Source organism: Balaenoptera borealis (genome assembly GCF_965194805.1).
Source record: "Balaenoptera borealis genome assembly, chromosome: 11".
Taxonomy (NCBI): domain Eukaryota; kingdom Metazoa; phylum Chordata; class Mammalia; order Artiodactyla; family Balaenopteridae; genus Balaenoptera; species Balaenoptera borealis.
In genome coordinates, this window is record NC_138868.1 from 41,580,874 (window position 1) to 41,598,857 (window position 17,984).

Sequence of the window (17,984 nt, forward strand, 5' to 3'; positions counted from 1 at the left end):
AGGAGCCCCTTCGCGGGCGGAGACTGCGGGTGGCGGAGTGGGGGAGCTTCGGAGCCACGGATGAGAGCGCAGCAACAGGGGTGCGGAGGGCAAAGCAGAGAGATTCCTGCACAGAGGATCAGTGCCGACCAGCACTCACCAGCCCGAGAGGCTTGTCTGCTCACCCGCCGGGGTGGGCGGGGGCTGGGAGCTGAGGCTCGGGCTTCGGTCAGATCGCAGGGAGAGGACTGGGGTTGGCAGCGTGAACACAGCCTGAAGGGGTTAGTGCGCCACAGCTAGCCGGGAGGGAGTCCGGGAAAAAGTCTGGAATTGCTGAAGAGGAAAGAGATTTTTTCTTGCCTCTTTGTTTCCTGGGGCGCGAGGAGAGGGGATTCAGAGCGCCGCTTAAAGGGGCTCCAGAGACGGGCTCGAGCCGCGGCTTTGAGCGTGGACGCCAGAGACGGGCATGAGACGCTAAGGCTGCTGCTGCCGCCACCAAGAAGCCTGTGTGCGAGCACAGGTCACTCTCCACACCGCCCCTCCCGGGAGCCGGTGCAGCCCGCCACTGCCAGGGTCCCGTGATCCAGGGACAACTTACCCAGGAGAATGCACGGCGCGCCTCAGGCTGCTGCAACGTCACGCCAGCCTCTGCCGCCGCAGGCTCGCCCCGCATCCGTACCCCTCCCTTCCCCCGGCCTGAGTGAGCCAGAGCCCCCAAAGCAGCTGCTCCTTTAACCCCATCCTGTCTGAGCGAAGAACCCACACCCTCAGGCGACCTACATGCAGAGGCAGGTCCAAATCCAAAGCTGAGCCCCGGGAGCTGTGCGAACAAGGAAGAGAGAGGGAAATCTCTCCCAGCAGTCTCAGGAGCAGCGGATTAAATCTCCACAATCAACTTGATGTACCCTGCACCTGTGGAATACCTGAATAGACAATGAATCATCCCAAATTGAGGAGGTGGACTTTGGGAGCAACGATATATATATATTTTTCCCTTTTTCTCTTTTTGTGAGTATGTATGTGTGTGCTTCTGTGTGTGATTTTGTCTGTATAGCTTTGCTTTTACCATTTGTGCTAGGGTTCTGTCTGTCCGTTTTTTTTTTTTTTTTTTTGGTTGTTTGTTTTTGTTTTTATTACTTAAAAATTTTTTTCTTAATAATTATTTTTTATTTTAATAACGTTTATTTTATTTTATTTTATCTTCTTCTTCCTTCCTTTCTTTCTTTTTTTCCTCCCTTTTATTCTGAGCCATGTGGAGGACAGTCTCTTGGTGCTCCAACCAGGCATCAGGGCTCTGCCACTGTGGTGTGAGAACCAAGTTTAGGTCACTGATCCACAAGAGACCTCCCAGCTCCACGTAATATCAAATGGCAAAAATCTCCCAAAGATCTCCATCTCAATGCCAAGACCCAGCTCCACTCGATGACCAGCAAGCTACAGTGCTGGACACCCTATGCCAAACATCTAGCAAGACAGGAACAAAACCCCATCCATTAGCACAGAGGCTGCATAAAATCATAATAAGGCCACAGACACTTGAAAACACACCACCAGACGTGAACCTGCCCAACAGAAAGACAAGATCCAGCCTCATCCACCAGAACACAGGCACCAGTCCCCTCCACCAGGAAGCCTACAGAACCCACTGAAACAACCTTAGCCACTGGGGACAGACACCAAAAACAACGGGAACTATGAACCTGCAGCCTGAGAAAAGGAGACCCCAAACACAGTAAGTTAGGCAAAATGAGAAGACAGAGAAACACACAGCAGATGAAAGAGCAAGGCAAAACCCCACCAGAGCTAACAAATGAAGAGGAAATAGGCAGTCTACCTGAAAAGGAATTCAGAATAATGATAGTAAAGACGATCCCAAATCTTGGAAATAGAATAGAGAAAATACAATAAACGTTTAACAAAGACCTAGAAGAACTAAAGAGCAAACAAACAGTGATGAACAACACAATAAATGAAATTGAAAATTCTCTAGAAGGGATCAATAGCAGAATAACTGAGGCAGAAGAACGGATAAGTGACCTGGAAGATAAAAGAGTGGAAATAACTACTGCAGAGCAGAATAAAGAAAAAAGAATAAAAAGAATTGAGGACAGTCTCAGAGACCTCTGGGACAACATTGAACACACCAACATTCGAATTATAGGGGTCCCAGAAGAAGAAGAGAAAAAGAAAGGGACTGAGAAAATATTTGAAGAGATTGTAGTTGAAAACTTCCTTAATATGGGAAAGGAAATAGTTAATCAAGTCCAGGAAGCACAGAGAGTCCCATACAGGATAAATCCAAGGAGAAACACGCCAAGACACATATTAATCAAACTATCAAAAATTAAATACAAAGAACAAATATTAAAAGCAGCAAGGGAAAAACAACAAATAACACATAAGGGAATCCCCATAAGGTTAACAGCTGATCTTTCAGCAGAAACTCTGCAAGCCAGAAGGGAGTGGCAGGACATATTGAAAGTGATGAAGGAGAAAAACCTACAACCAAGATTACTCTACCCGGCAAGGATCTCATTCAGATTTGACAGAGAAATTAAAACCTTTACAGACAATCAAAAGCTAAGAGAATTCAGCACCACCAAACCAGCTTTACAGCAAATGCTTAAGGAACTTCCCTAGGCAGGAAACACAAGAGAAGGAAAAGACCTACAAGAATAAACCCAAAACAATTAAGAAAACGGTAATAGGAACATACATATCGATAATTACCTTAAATGTAAATGGCTTAAATGCTCCAACCAAAAGACATAGACAGGCTGAATGGATACAAAAACAAGACCCATATATATGCTGTCTACAAGAGACCCACTTCAGACCTAGGGACACATACAGACTGAAAGTGAGGCGATGGAAAAAGATATTCCATGCAAAAGGAAATCAAAAGAAAGCTGGAGTAGCAATTCTTATATCAGATAAAATAGACTTTAAAACAAACACTATTACAAGAGACAAAGAAGGACACTGCATAATGATCAAGGGATCAATCCAAGAAGAAGATATAAGAATTGTAAATATTTATGCACCCAACATAGGAGCAACACAATACATAAGGCAAATGCTAACAGCCATAAAAGGGGAAATCAACAGTAACACAATCATAGTAGGGGACTTTAACACCCTACTTTCACCAAAGGATAGATCATCCAAAATGAAAATAAATAAGGAAACACAAGCTTTAAATGACACATTAAACAAGATGGACTTAATTGATATTTATAGCACAGTCCATCCAAAAACAACAATACACATTCTTCTCAAGTGCTCATGGAGCATTCTCCATGATAGATCATATCTTGGGTCACAAATCAAGCCTTGGTAAATTTAAGAAAATTGAAATCATATCAAGTATCTTTTCCGACAACAACGCTGTGAGACTAGATATCAATTACAGGAAAAAATCTGTATGAAATGCAAACACATGGAGGCTAAACAACACACTACTAAATAACCGAGAGATCACTGAAGAAATCAAAGATGACATCAAAAAATACCTAGAAACAAATGACAATGAAAACATGATGACCCAAAACCTATGGGATGCAGCAAAAGCAGTTCTAAGAGGAAAGTTTATAGCAATACAATCCTACCTTAAGAAACAAGAAACACCTCAAATAAACAACCTAACCTTACACCTAAAACAATTAGAGAAAGAAGAACAAAAAAACCCCAAAGTTAGCAGAAGAAAAGAAATCATAAAGATCAGATCAGAAATAAATGAAAAGGAAATGAAGGAAACGATAGCAAAGATCAATAAAACTAAAAGCTGGTTCTTTGAGAAGATAAACAAAATTGATAAACCATTAACCAGACTTATCAAGAAAAAAAGGGAGAAGACTCAAATCAATATAATTAGAAATGAAAAAGGAGAAATAACAACTGACACTGCCGAAATACAAAAGATCATGAGAGATTACTACAAGCAACTGTATGCCAATAAAATGGACAACCTGGAAGAAATGGACAAATTCTTAGAAATTCACAACTTCTGAGACTGAACGAGGAAGAAATAGAACATATGAACAGACCAATCACAAGCACTGAAATTGAAACTGTGATTAAAAATCTTCCAACAAACAAAAGCCCAGGACCAGATGGCTTCACAAGAGAATTCTATCAAACATTTAGAGAAGAGCTAACACCTATCCTTCTCAAGCTCTTCCAAAATATAGCAGAGGGATGAACACTCCCAAACTCATTTTATGAGGCCACCATCACTCTGATACCAAAACCAGAAAAAGATGTCACAAAGAAAGAAAACTACAGGCCAATATCACTGATGAACATAGATGCAAAAATCCTCAACAAAATACTAGCAAACAGAATCCAACAGCACATTAAAAGGATCATACACTATGATCAAGTGGGGTTTATCCGAGGAATGCAAGGATTCTTCAATATATGTAAATCAATCAATGTGATACACCATATTAACAAATTGAAGGAGAAAAACCATATGATCATCTCAATAGATGCAGAGAAAGCTTTCAACAAAATTCAACACCCATTTATGATAAAAACCCTCCAGAAAGTAGGCATAGAGGGAACTTTTCTCAACATAATAAAGGCCATATATGACAAACTCACAGCCAACATCGTCCTCAATGTTGAAAAACTGAAACCATTTCCACTAAGATCAGGAACAAGACAAGGTTGCCCACTCTCACCACTACTCTTCAACATTGTTTTGGAAGTTTTAGCCACAGCAATCAGAGAAGAAAGAGAAATAAAAGGAATGCAAATCAGAAAAGAAGAAGTAAAGCTGTCACTGTTTGCAGATGACATGATACTCTATGTAGAGAATCCTAAAGATGCTACCAGAAATCTACTAGAGCTAATCAATGAATTTGGTAAAGTAGCAGGATACAAAATTAATGCCCAGAAGTCTCTTGCATTTCTATACACTAATGATGAAAAATCTGATAGTGAAATTAAGGAAACACTCCCATTTACCATTACAACAAAAAGAATAAAATACCTAGGAATAAACCTACCTAAGGAGGTAAAAGACCTGTATGCAGAGAACTATAAGACACTGATGAAAGAAATTAAAGATGATACCAACAGATGGAGAGATATACCATGTTCTTGGATTGGAAGAATCAACATTGTGAAAATGACTCTACTTCCCAAAGCAATCTACAGATTCAGTGTAATCCCTATCAAACTACCAGTGACATTTTTCACAGAACTAGAACAAAAAAGTTCACAATTTGTATGGAAACACAAAAGACCCCGAATAGCCAAAGCAATCTTGAGAAAGAAAAATGGAGCTGGAAGAATCAGGCTCCCTGACTTCAGACTATACTACACAGCTACAGTAATCAAGACAGTATGGTCCTGGCACAGAAACAGAAATATAGATCAATCGAACAGGATAGAAAGCCCAGAGATAAACCCACGCACATATGGTTAACTTATCTTTGATAAAGGAGGCAAGAATATACAGTGGAGAAAAGACAGCCTCTTCAATAAGTCGTGCTGGGAAAACTGGACAGCTACATGTAAAAGAATGAAATTAGAACACTCCTTAACACCATACACAAAAATAAACTCAAAATGGATTAAAGACCTAAATGTAAGGCCAGACACCATCAAACTCTTAGAGGAAAACATAGGCAGAACACTCTATGACATAAATCACAGCAAGATCCTTGTTGACCCACCTCCTAGAGAAATGGAAATAAAAACAAAAATAAACAAATGGGACCAAATGAAACTTAAAAGCTTTTGCACAGCAAAGGAAACCATAAAGAAGACGAAAAGACAACCCTCAGAATGGGAGAAAATATTTGCAAATGAAGCAACTGACAAAGGATTAATCTCCAAAATTTACAAGCAGCTCATGCAGCTCAACATTAAAAAAAAAACAACCCAATCCAAAAATGGGCAGAAGACCTAAATAGACATTTCTCCAAAGAAGATATACAGATTGCCAACAGACACATGAAAGAATGCTCAACATCTTTAATCATTAGAGAAATGCAACTCAAAACTACAATGAGATATCATCTCATACTGGTCAGAATGGCCATCATCAAAAAATCTACAAACAATAAATGCTGGAGAGGGTGTGGAGAAAAGGGAACTCTCTTGCACTGTTGGTGGGAATGTAAATTGATACAGCCACTATGGAGAACAATATGGACATTCCTTAAAAAACTAAAAATAGAACTACCATACGACCCAGCAATCCCACTACTGGGCATATACCCTGAGAAAACCATAATTTAAAAAGAGTCATGTACCAAAATGTTCATTGCTACTCTATTTACAATAGCCAGGAAATGGAAGCAACCGAAGTGTCCAACAACAGATGAATGGATAAAGAAGATGTGGCATATATATACAATGGAATATTACTCAGCCATAAAGTGGAACGAAACTGAGTTATTTGTAGTGAGGTGGATGGACCTAGAGACTGTCATACAGAGTGAAGTAAGTCAGAAAGAGAAAAACAAATACTATATGCTAACACATATATATGGAATCTAAAAAAAAAAAAAAGTCATGAAGAACCTAGGGGCAAGACGGGAATAAAGATGCAGACTTACTAGAGAATGGACTTGAGGATATGGGGAGGGGGAAGGGTAAGCTGGGACAAAGTGAGAGAGTGACATGGACATATATACACTACCAAATTTAAAATAGATAGCTAGTGGGAGGCAGCTGCATAGCACAGGGAGATCAGCTCGGTGGTTTGTGACCACCTAGAGGGGTGGGATAGGGAGGGTGGGAGGGAGGGAGATGCAAGAGGGAAGAGATATGTGGACATATGTATTTGTATAACTGATTCACTTTGTTATAAAGCAGAAACTAACACACCATTGTAAAGCAATTTTACTCCAATAAAGATGTTAAAAAAATAAATAAATAAAATGACCTTGAATTCCACCAAAAAAACCCCAATAAATGACTTGAAAATTTCTAACAGACTCCTATGAAGTCCAGTGCAGTTCCCAAGGCATCTGGAAAAGTGTCTGTCCTGATGTGTCCCTGACATTCAAGTCTTGAATAATGTGCAAAGTGGCTCCTTGAGATCACATCATGTCGTCCATCCATTGAATTCCATCACTGACTAAATATGAACGCAATGGTGACATGTTCCTTCAACTTGTAACTTAAAATATGGGTCAAGAACTGATCTGGAGAATGTGGGATGCCTCTACTACTTCCTAAGGAACATCTGGAGTATATGAATCCACAGCTGCCTTTGTCTATCTCAGTGCTTCCTGGATGCCTGTTATCCACCTTTCTTCCTTAGAATACTCCCTGTGAATGAATGTGGTATCTTTCACTGAAGGTGATCCAACTCTGAAGGTTATTCTAAAATATGTGTGCCCAAGATTAAATGCTGGACAAAGGCTTTCGTTTATTCCACTGGGGCCTTAGAAAAACAATCTGTCTCTTATCTAGGTCCTATCTAGTCTTATCTGGGTGTAGTCTCATTAATGAGGAATTGTCAATATTCCTTTTTATGGCACTTACCCTAGTGTATTCCAAAATTCCATATCATTGATTAAAAAAAGTGACGTCTCACTCTTCTACTCTTAATTGGAAAAGAAAACATTTCCAAGAGATGATCTAGACTCATTATGTGGATCTTCTGCTGGCCCTATGGAGATATCCAAACTACCTCATAAAACATCTTACTTTCATGTGAACACTGATGATACTTCTTTGATGAACAGTTGGTAAGATGCTGCTTTTGGCCTTAGTTCAGTGTGATATTATACATGATAAAAGTGTGAGGCTTCTCTTTTCTACTCTTAATAGTATAAATGTGCCCAGAAATGCTTGTATATAGCCTTTAAAATATCAGAGTGGGCCTTGAAGAACATCCAATGATGTTCCATGAAAGAACAGTAGTCCTAATATCTCTTTTATTCCTTCTTCTGTTGGTATTGGAGTATTCATCCCTTCACTAATGATGTAGAGATGTGTAACATTTCTCCTTTCCTGTGACTCAAAGGGGCATACCTTATATTCACAATGAGACTTTGGATCGGACTCCACCTTTTTATAGACAGATAGCTTTTGAACCTACACAACAAATTGCTCTGCTCTTGGTGTCATTCTAGAAAGATCTTTATTTTAACCTATTTTATTCCCTTCCCCAAAAATACAAATAATCTGCCTCTAAGGATAAAATTAACTCTTGGGTGGATTCTCACTTTTTCTCCACATCTAAGAAGCATTTTGAGACCTTACCCTTATATTCTGGTAAACACCTCCTGTTCCTGGAAATCATGTTAGAACCTGAACAAGTACATGTCTGTGGTCTCAAACCTGATGGACTTTGTTTGTGAGTCCCTGCACATACTTCTAGACTGAGAGAATCACAAGTCTCTTGGAAAATTTCATTTAGACAAAAGATATTATGCACTTCTAAATTTTAGATAAATTTTACTATGGTGACTGAAAGAAAAAAATATATTGCTATAATATAAGAATACAGATAGATTAAAAGTTAAAGAAAAAAGAAAAAACATATATCTTACAAATACCATACTAAAGGAATAATAAGATTTTTTTCAATGAAATATAAAATAAACATGAAATTAAGGGAATACACAAAACCAAAAATTAGTTCTTTGAACATGCTAATAACATTTACAAACTTCTGGCAAACTTGATTGATATAAAAAATAAAAGCTCAAAAATACTAGAAATGAAGCATAGGACATAATTTGAATTTGGTAGAATTTAAAAGATAGTAAGGATATATTCTGAAATTTTTATGCCAATAAATAATTGAAATATGAATTATAAAACCCTTCAAAAATACTGTTTACCAAAATTGACTCTAAAAAAAAAGATGAATAGTCCAATAATCCTTAAATAAAGTGACTTGGTGCTTTAAAAAAATCTTCCCACTAAGATCTTACTGATTAGCTTTACTGATTAGTCAAAATATGCTTATCTTAAAAATTATTCCAGAAAGAAATTTATATAACTTTCATTGAATATAGCATGACCTTGATTTCAAAACCTTATATGGATAAAACAAGAAAGAAATTTGGTGACAAAGAGACACTACAGAAAGTCTATTTGTATTCAAAGAACACATATAAAGATTTTATAATACACTCATTCCACCCAACTTATACATTATTGTTGACAGATATTTTAATTTAACTTTAGTTTTCTTAATCCACAAAAAAAATCTTACTTAACTTTAGTTTTCTTAATCCACAAAAAAAATCTTACTTAACTTTAGTTTTCTTAATCCACAAAAAAAATCTTACTATTGCTTTATAAAATGTTCACTAAAATGTACCCACACATTTGCCACTTTCTTTACTGTTCATCCTTCATCCCTCAGACCTTCCTTCTAGAATCACATTTATTGTGCTTAAAACACAGTCTTTAGAATTTCCTTTAGTGAGGGCTGTTTGATGACAAATTCTCATAGATATTGTTTATCTAAAAGTGTATTCTCCCTTCATTCTTTTTTTTCTACCTCTCCTTCTATTCTTAAAAAATATTTCCAGGTAGCTATTTTCTCTCAGTGCATAGTAGGAAGAATAATGCTCCTTCCCCAAAGAGACCCACACCCTAATGCCTAGAACCTGTGACTATGTTACATCACACAGCAAAAGGGAGTTTGCAGATGCAATTAAGCTTATTCATCCTAGAAAAGGGGGGGTGGGTGGTAGCCTGAGATATCCAGGTGAGTCCAATCTAACCACATGAGCCTTTAAAAGCAGAGAACTTACTGGACTGAAGTCAGAGATACGCAGCAGAAGAGGAAAGGGAGATGTGGAAGAGAAGACAGAGAGATTCCAAGCATGGGGAGGATTTGAGACTCTGCTGCTGACTCTGAGATATAGGGACCCATCCACAAGGACCAGAGAGAGCCTCTAGGATCTGAGGGGCCAGCAAGGAAACAGGAACTTCAGTCCTACAGGTAAGGAACTAGCTTATATCAGCAACCTCAATGAGCTTGGAAATGGATTCTTCCCAGGGCTTCCCAATAAGAGGCCAGCTTGCTGACAGCGTGATTTCAGCCTTATAAAACTCAGAGCAGAGAGACTGGAGGAGTCAACCTGGACTAGGGACCACAGAACCGTGAGATGATACATTGTGTTATTTTAAACTGCTAAATTAGTGGTCATTTGTTATGACAGCAATAGAAAACTAATACTCAGTACATTGACAATCTCATTTCACCTATGGCTTTCATTTTTGCTGTTGAAAAACCAGCTGTTGTTCTAATTATCATTTCTTTTAAAGTATTTTTTTTCTCTGACTACCTGTAAGATCTTTGATGTTCTGTGATTTCATTTTTATATATCTGCATGTGTATTCCTTTTTATTTGTCCTACTGGGAAATCATTATGATATCTTTTATCAGTGTTGGGAAATTGTGAGCCCTGACATCTTCAAATGCTTTCTTCCTCTTCTGGAATTCCAGTTTGGTATATATTGAAACTATTGACTCTATATTCAATTTTTTTTAGTTTCTCTTCCATGTTGTCCATCAAAGACTCTCAGATGTACACCTTTTACAGATATATCTTTCAGTTTATCAGTTCACTCTTCAGCAGTTTCTAATCTGCTTTTTTTCTTCCAGTTTTATTGAGATATAATTGACATAAAGCACTGTATATGTTTAAGGTGTATAGCACAATGATTGGATTTACACACATCATGAAGTGATTAGTGAAAATCCATCATCTCAGATCAAAAATTAAAGAAATAGAAAAAAAAATTTTTTTCTTATGAGAACTCAGGATTTACTCGCTTAACAACTGTTATATAACACATAGCAGTGTTAATGATATTTATCATGTTGTACATTACATCCTAGTACTTATTTATCTTATAACTGGAAGTGTGTACCTTTCGACTGCCTTCATCCACTTCCCCTCCCCCCACCACCACCTCTGGTAACAAATCTGATCTTTTTCCACGAGTTTGTTTGTTTTTGAAGTATAATTGTCCTACAACACTGTTAGTTCCTGTTACACAACATAGTGATTGGTATTTCTATACATTTCAAAATGATCACCTTTTTAAAACCATCTATTGAATTCTTATTTCAATTATTTTATTTTTTATTACTCTTAGAAGTTTTATTGTTTCTGTTTTATACCCATTTCATCATTTATAATAGTCTTGCTCTTTTCAAATATTGTGAATCCTCTATTTCTCTAAAAATTAAATATTCTCATTTATATTCTGTATTTGATGATTCGAATATCTACATTCAATGTAGGTCTATTTCTTCTGTTGTTTTCTTCTGGCCCTTCCTTACAGCGCTTAATTTCCTCTTGGTTTGTTAGGTTTGTGGCTTTTTTTTTTTTTTTTACTGGGTTTATATATCTTGGAACCGTATCTGTAGAAATGCTTCAAGGCCTTTGAAATTGTTTCATCCAGAGAAAACTTTATTTTCATCTGATTAAAGGACCACTTTAATTAAAATCCTTGGCTTGGATATTTTTTTGACTCACCCAAATAATGTAAATTCAGGTTGCAAATTCATGTGAGAACCATCTTGTGGCATAAACTTCCCTCTGTATTGGTGCCAAGAATCAAGACAGGAAGTTTCCTTTCAGTCTCCTGGGTCAGAGGTTTGGGCTTATTTATAGCTCACACTTATACTGAGGATGCAATCCTTTAGAGCCCCAACTTTTTGTTGGCAGGCTTCTCTTTAGACTCTGTACTTCAAGCAGGCTCTGGACTTGGTTTTAACTCAGCAGTACCACACAAGGCTCTGAAAGCCATAGCTCCTTCTCATCTGGTTTAGCAAATACCCTCCTGGTAAAATACCCTGCCCCTGGGTTTCTACTTTCACTTGGTTCATAGCTTCTTATTCCCTTGCCAGCTTATTAGAACCTTTAATAAGGTGTTGTCTATAATGTATTTACTGTTTTCAGTTGTTTTCAGTGAGACCCATCAGGGTACCCTGTATCTGGCACATTGCTAGAAACGGAAGTTCCGGGTGCTCTTACTCTTCAAGATGAATTCTCCAGGGGGAGGGCAAGCTACCGCCTGCCTCTTTCCTCTCTCTCTTCGGTACCTTCTGAGGCACTAGGACCCAGCAAGATGGGAACCCCATCCTACACTCCAATAATTAGGATAGGATTACTTGTCTGATTCACGCTGCTGTCCCCTCCTCTGAAACCCAGTCCCACTGTTCCCACTATGTCTGATGCTCTTGCCATGCCTAATCTGGAGTTCTGAATCTTCCTCACCAACCCCAAATCAGTCCAGCCTGATTCCCATACCTGGCACAGAAGTGGGTTACACCTGAGTGCACTTGATCTTTAATTGCTTGTTTCTTTTCTGGGAGGTCTGCCCTTTTCCTGCTAACGTTCCCATCTCTTGCAATATTCCTTAGAGCAAACACTGCAGAGCCCTAACCTTGCTAGAACCAAGTGCTGACAACAGCAGGTTCCACAATGTGGCATATGGTAAGAAAGGAAGAATCACAAACTTTGGAACCAAAAATATCAAGGTTTACAGTTTACCTGTAGGTGAATTACCACTTAAATTCTCTAAGCCTCCTTTTTCTCATTGTAAATAATCTTTGTCAGATTATTGAAAGTACCAGAGATGAGGTATAAAGTATCAAATGCAAAACAGGTATTTAATTAGGTACCAAATGGCAGAAGAATACAAAGCTGATGGGGTTTCTGTGGTTGAGACTGTGTTACCCTGTACTGTGAAAACTGGATTTTGAGCAATTACAGAAAGAACAAGAAGTCTGCTGTTAGGTATCACTCTGACGTAGGAAAGTAGAATCAACTATCTGAGGCCAAAATGGAATGTGTACTAGTGTGGAGGTGTAGAAAGACCGACAACCAAAAAAACTAAAACCAAAACTGAGAATGTGGAAGAAGAGAACTTAGATAAGAGGCAGCAAACAATGCCCCAGGAGCAAATGGTAAATCCTTGATATTTCTTATACTACTCTTCCCTCCCTCACCACTGGCAGGCATTACTAATTAATGATGATGAAAATAATAATAATAATAACTATATATGTTACTACTCTAAGCTCTTTACCAAATTCATTCATTTTTTCCTAAGAACAATTCCATGATGCAGGTATAGTTAGTATTTTACAGCTAAAGACACTAAAGCATGAAGAAGAAACTTGTCCAAGATTAGAATGCAAGCCCTTAGCCACTTTGATATGTCGCCTCTCCAAGAGTATACCGTCATGCTCTTATCAGAATTCCCACTGATATAACCATGCAGGAAGCCACTATCAATTATCTGAGTTGTCTCCTAAACAGAAAAAAAAATCTGAGAACTGACTTTTATCCAACAATAGAAAAAAATGAGTGAAATTTGCCTAAAAATCTAATTTGAACTCATCATACAACTCTTTCTTATATTGGAAGAGTATGGGGTAGAAGAGAGAAAAATTTAGTTATTTATGTCATGATCAATAGTTCCTTTTCAAGAGAAAAAAAAGTAATTTCATGATTATCTACAGAAGCAGCTTTCAACATTTTTACCACAACGGAATTCTTTTCATTTGTTTGTAAAGATAATCCCACTTTTAAATAAAAATTTCCCCATCAAACAAGGGCAGTTATTAAGTAATAAGTGACTTTCTTGTCTTTATTAAGCAACAACAAAATCTAATGACTATTAGAGCTTTCAATCAGCATGTATACAGCAAGCCCCAAGTAAAGGAACCTGGTGTCTTAGTGCTCTGAACTGCCTCTCCTCAGTTCATGGTCTCCATTTACATCTTTACTGACTCACCAAGGGGTCCATAGAACCCAGTCAGATTGGATTTTGATTCTGGAGAGATATTCAGGAAGTGATCTAGAGCCCAGTGAACCAGAACCTGACAGGATTTCCTTTCCTGCTACACAAGGACAGAGCAATTGCTGAGTTGGGCCCAGAAAACAAGGACTTTGTAGTGAGTGTATGGTTACCACATGGCGCCTTCATCTCTCTTTGGATTTTGACAAGCAAATTGGCATTTTTGTTGCTCAGACTGTCACAGAATAGTGATTGTTAATTATGCCCTAGATGTCCTGCCTCATTCTGCCATGGATGTATTATGCTAAATGTGGGCAGTGAGCAAAAGATCTTAAATTTGATTTCAAGTTGCATATCTCAGCCTGCTGCCGGACCCGCCCAGGGCAGAAAATTGAAAGCAAACTGTTGAGAGTTCTGCTCCAGAATTCCTAGTTCTTAGGCTGGGAAGTATTCAAAGGGTTCAGCAGATGTCAGTATGAATTCTTTTTTATTTTTTTTCATTTTTATTTTTTGGATTTTATTTGATTTTTTTCATACAGCAGGTTCTTATTAGTTATCCATTTTATACACATCAGTGTATACATGTCAATCCCCATCTCCCAATTCATCCCACCACCCCCCACCCCCACCACTTTACCCCCTTGGTGTCCATATGCTTGTTCTCCACATCCGTGTCTCTATTTCTGCCCTGCAAACCGGTTCATCTGTACATTTTTTCTAGGTTCCACATACATGTGTTAATATATGATATTTATTTTTCTCTTTCTGACTTACTTCACTCTGTATGACAGTCTCTAGATCCATCCATGTCTCTACAAATGACCCAATTTTGTTCCATTTTATGGCTGAGTAATATTCCATTGTATATATGTGACACAACTTCTTTATCCATTTGTCTGTTGATGGGCATTTAAGTTGCTTCCATGACCTGGCTATTGTAAATAGTGCTGCAATGAACATTGGGGTGCATGTGTCTTTTTGAATTATGGTTTTCTCTGGGTATATGCCCAGTATTGGGATTGCTGGGTCATATGGTAGTTCTATTTTTAGTTTTTTAAGGAACCTCCATTGTGTTCTCCATAGTGGCTGTATCAATTTACATTCCCACCAACAGTGCAAGAGGGTTCCCTTTTCTCCACACCCTCTCCAGCATTTGTTGTTTGTAGATTTTCTGATGATGCCCATTCGAACTGGTGGGAGGTGATACCTCATTATAGTTTTGATTTGCGTTTCTCTGATAATTAGTGATGTTGAGCAGCTTTTCATGTGCTTCTTGGCCATCTGTACATCTTCTTTGGAGAAATGTCTATTTAGGTCTTCTACCCATTTTTTGATTGAGTTGTTTGTTTGTTTGTTTTTTTTAATTTTATTTATTTATTTATTTATTTATGGCTGTGTTGGGTCTTCGTTTCTGTGCGAGGGCTTTCCCTAGTTGCGGCAAGTGGGGGCCACTCTTCATCGCGGTGCGCGGGCCACTCACTATCGCGACCTCTCTTGTTGCGGAGCACAGGCTCCAGACGCGCAGGCTCAGCAATTGTGGCTCACGGGCCCAGTTGCTCCGAGGCATGTGGGATCTTCCCAGACCAGGGCTCGAACCCGTGTCCCCTGCATTAGTAGGCAGATTCTCAACCACTGCGCCACCAGGGAAGCCCGAGTTGTTTGTTTTTTTAATATTGAGCTGCATGAGCTGTTTATATATTTTGGAGATTAATCCTTTGTCCGTTGATTCGTTTGCAAATATTTTCTCCCATTGTAAGGGCTGTCTTTTCGTCTTGTTTATGGTTTCCTTTGCTGTACAAAAGCTTTTAAGTTTCATTAGGTCCCATTTGTTTATTTTTGTTTTTATTTCCATTACTCTAGGAGGTGGATCAAAAAAGATCTTGCTGTGATTTATGTCAAAGAGTGTTCTGCCTATGTTTTCCTATTAAGAGTTTTATAGTGTCCAGCCTTACATTTAGGTCTCTAATCCATTTTGACTTTATTTCTGTGTATGGTGTTAGGGAGTGTTCTTATTTCATTCTTTTATATGTAGCTGTCCAGTTTTCCCAGCACCACTTATTGAAGAGACTGTCTTTTCTCCATTGTGTATCCTTGCCTCCTTTGTCATAGTTTAGTTGACCATAGGTGCGTGGGTTTACCTCTGGGCTTTCTATCCTGTTCCATTGATCTATATTTCTGTTTTTGTGCCAGTACCATATTGTCTTGATTACTGTAGCTTTGTAGTATAGTCTGAAGTCAGGGAGTCTGATTCTTCAAGCTCCGTTTTTTTCCCTCAAGACTGCTTTGGCTATTCAGGGTCTTTTGTGTCTCCATACAAATTTTAAGACTTTTTGTTCTAGTTCCGTAAAAAATGCCACTGGTAATTTGGTAGGGATTGCATTGAACGTGTAGATTGCTTTGGGTAGTATAGTCATTTTCACAATATTGATTCTTCCAATCCAAGAACATGGTATATCTCTCCATCTGTTTGTGTCATCTTTGATCTCTTTCATCATTGTCTTATAGTTTTCTGAGTACAGGTCTTTTACCTCCTTAGGTAAAAGGAGTTTAGGTTTATTCCTAGGTATTTTATTCTTTTTGTTGCAATGGTGAATGGGACTGTTTCTTAATTTCTCTTTCTGATCTTTCGTTCTTAGTGTATAGGGATGCAAGAGATTTCTGTGCATTAATTTTGTATCCTGCTACTTTACCAAATTCGTTGATTAGCTCTAGTAGTTTTCTGGTAGCATCTTTAGGATTCTCTATGTATAGTATCATGTCATCTGCAAACAGTGACAGTTTTACCTCTTCTTTTCCAATTTGTATTCCTTTTATTTCTTTTTCTTCTCTGATTGCCATGGCTAGGACTTCCAAAACTATGTTGAATAATAGTGGCAAGAGTGGACATCCTTGTCTTCTTCCTGACCTTAGAGGAAATGCTTTCAGTGTTTCACCATTGAGAATGATGTTTGCTGTGGGTTTGTTGTATATGGCCTTTATTATGTTGAGGTAGGTTCCCTCTATGCCCACTTTCTGGAGAGTTTTTATCATAAATGGGTTTGGATTTTGTCAAAAGCTTTTTCTGCATCTACTGAGATGATCATATGGTTTTTATTCTTCAATTTGTTAATATGGTATATCACATTGATTGATTTGCATATATTGAAGAATCCTTGCATCCCTGGGATAAATCCCACTTGATCGTGGTGTATGATCCTTTAAATGTGTTGTTGGATTCTGTTTGCTAGTATTTTGTTGAGGATTTTTGCATCTATATTCATCAGTGATATTGGTCTGTAATTTTTCTTTTTTTGTAGTATCTTTATCTGGTTTTGGTATCAGAGTGATGGTGGCCTCATAGAATGAGTTTGGGTAGTATGCAAATTACATCAGCCACTTCTCTGGAGAGCTCTCTCTAGACAGGGTATTTTTTGAACGTTAGCTTCAGAGATGATATTTTCCATAAGGATCTACTCCTCTAATTGGTAAAATTCTGACCTTAGATCTCAACCCCTGAGCAGGATGAATGATGCATTCTCAATTATAAAGAACCTTCAAGAGATGAACAGGTAAATAAGGTGGCTGTTTCTAAAAATAAATAGTCTGTGCCAGCTCTCTGCTTTCCTCTGCACAGCCCATCTGGATGTATCCTCAACATCTTCAGTCTCTTACCCAGCAGCCTCGCCCTTTATCACCAAAGATTGGGCAGGGCTTTGGGTTTATCAGAGCTTCAAAATTAGCAACTAGACAACACGCCATGCTTGTCCTAGGTGTGCTGATACACTCCTCTTAATATCTTATTGATTCATTTTGCACTACTCTACATATTAAGAAAAGTACAGAGAATAATATACAAGCACCCATATGTTCACTATCCAGATTTAGCAACTAGTAACATTTTACCATATATTCTACAGATCTTTTATTATTAATGAAATAAACATCTCATATATTAACTCTTCAATCTCATTTACTTCCCTCCCTCCCCAGAGATAAGCATTATCCTGAGGTTCATGTGTATCCTTCCCGCCTGTATTAGTTTCCCAGGGAAGCCATAATAAAGTACCACAAATTGTAGCTTAAACAACAGAAATGTATTGTCTCACAGTTCTGGAGGCTACACGTTAGAAATCAAAATGCCAACAGGGCCTTGCTCCCTCTGAAGGCACTAGGGAAGGATCTATTCCAGGACTCTCTCCTAACTTCTGGTAGTTCCTTGCCTTGTGGCAGCATAACTCCACCCTTATATTGTTATTTTCTCTGTGTGCATGTCTCTGTGT

The 17,984-nt window shown here is 38.3% G+C and overlaps 2 long non-coding RNA genes across 2 annotated transcripts in view; both read right to left on the reverse strand.

Moving 5' to 3' along the window:
- Window positions 1–17,984, reverse strand: part of LOC309605651 — a 923,254-nt gene that overhangs the window by 438,236 nt on the left and 467,034 nt on the right. The gene's annotated exons all lie outside the window — the stretch shown is intronic.
- On the reverse strand, window positions 7,157–16,723 carry LOC309605640. Its single transcript, XR_014231466.1, has 2 exons — window positions 9,246–16,723; window positions 7,157–9,168 (listed from the first exon to the last, which is right to left on the reverse strand). It is a non-coding gene; the product is annotated as an uncharacterized lncRNA (long non-coding RNA).